Below are 1,696 nucleotides of genomic sequence, written 5' to 3' on the forward strand. Positions count from 1 at the left end.
CTCTTCCTCTCCCTGAGCCACCTAACCCTCTTCTTGTTCCACCTTCTATTCTTCATTACGCACCACCTGATGCTCTTTCTCTTTCACTGATTGCCTTCTAGGCCTAGCCTCCATTGTATTTATTTGTTTTTCAAATGCGAGGCATCTACCTTCAAATAAAGCATTCGTTTTTCTCTGTGACTCTTCTCTTAGTTTTTGGGAAGCTGGACACATTCTTCCAGGAATATAGAACTAAAGGGGGCTTTGTTTTAGTTCTTTTTTTGTATTAGTTCTTATATATTTAATGATTTTAGCATTACTTTCATTCCATTCTTCTTGCAGTTGTGCAAGCTCAACCTTCTCCTCCAAGAGCTGCAGCTCTGTCGGTTTGGCACGCCTCTCTTCAAATAGCTCTCTCCTCTCATTTTCAGCCGGCTTTCTCTCTTCTTCTGCCTGAACTTCATGTTTTTGTTCAATTTCTTGGTGCCTCTTTTGCTGTTCAGTAGCAACAGTGGACTATTGTTTAAATTTTTGAAGAGTACCCATCAACAAGTCAAATATTCTCCGGTTCCTTTGCTTTCATTTTTTCATCCATATTTGATCCTGGATAAGGTCTCTACATGTACTCTTGGAGGTAGCTACAACTGAAGACTGCAGTGCTGGCTTTTTCATATCATCATCCTCTGGGGCTCTTTCTTGGTGTGATTCTCTTCTTGTCCGATATTCTTCACCCTGCCTATTGACTGCCCCTTCAAGGTCTCTCTGATTAGCTTGGGGTCCTCCTCTAGCATCTAAGAATTCATGACTCAGCAATAAACTACCACATCCGTTACCTCCACCAGGACCAGAAAGGGCCAGCAATCTGGTTTGGATGGGCCTCACGTCACTCAGATCTCACCCAGTGAGCTTGTGAATGTTCTCATCCAGTTTTTTAGGCTCTTTGGCCTTTTCTAGCTGCTCTTACAAAGTTATTACCATGACCATCATCTTTCCCCTGCATTGGGATGCCATGGAGTCTTTTAATTCTTACCGTATTGTATCATTTTATTCATGTATAATAATTATACAGATTAAAGGGGTCATTATGAAATTTTCATATGTGCATGTAAAATATTTTGCTCATACTGACCACATTTTGCTCTCTTTACTTTCCCTCGCCCCCTCCCTGATACTCTTCCTCTCCTTTAATAGTGTTCTAGGCAGCTGAGTTAGATATGTTATAGGTCCTTACACAAGGCTAGACCCTCAGAAGGAGCCAGTATGAAAGACAAGGCACTTTGCAAATTGAAATAGATACTCCTTCTGTTGGCCAGACTTCAAGTCTTTTAAAATATCAAACAAATGCTTATATCTGTAAAGATAAGCAACAGAGATTAATTTTCTAAACAGATCTCTGTCACCTTCAGGAAGCCAGGAAAAGTCACTAACTCAAACCCATATTGGATAAGCCCCTGTTCTGTTCACACCCACTTTCTAAGTAAATGGTTCCTCATTTGGTCTTGGATTTAATCAATCTTACCTGAACAATTATGACTGTAATCTTATTGGTGGACCATTGCTGTGTCCCACCTCATGTGCAAGTTCCCACGTTTTCCACCTTAGGCCTGCCTCAACTCATGGATAAAAATCCTTAAAAAAGACAGATTCCTGGGCAACATGCCAGGTCTCTTTCTGTCTATCAGGTAGAAGATTTCTTTCTCCCAATAAATACATTTTG

At 40.6% G+C, this 1,696-nt stretch overlaps 1 pseudogene; it reads right to left on the minus strand.

Moving 5' to 3' along the window:
• LOC101575038 overlaps window positions 1-966 on the minus strand; it is a 3,078-nt pseudogene extending 2,112 nt beyond the window's left edge.
• Window positions 967-1,696: the final 730 nt, after the last annotated feature.

This window comes from Octodon degus, unplaced genomic scaffold (genome assembly GCF_000260255.1).
Source record: "Octodon degus isolate 3935 unplaced genomic scaffold, OctDeg1.0 scaffold00308, whole genome shotgun sequence".
NCBI classification, from domain to species: domain Eukaryota; kingdom Metazoa; phylum Chordata; class Mammalia; order Rodentia; family Octodontidae; genus Octodon; species Octodon degus.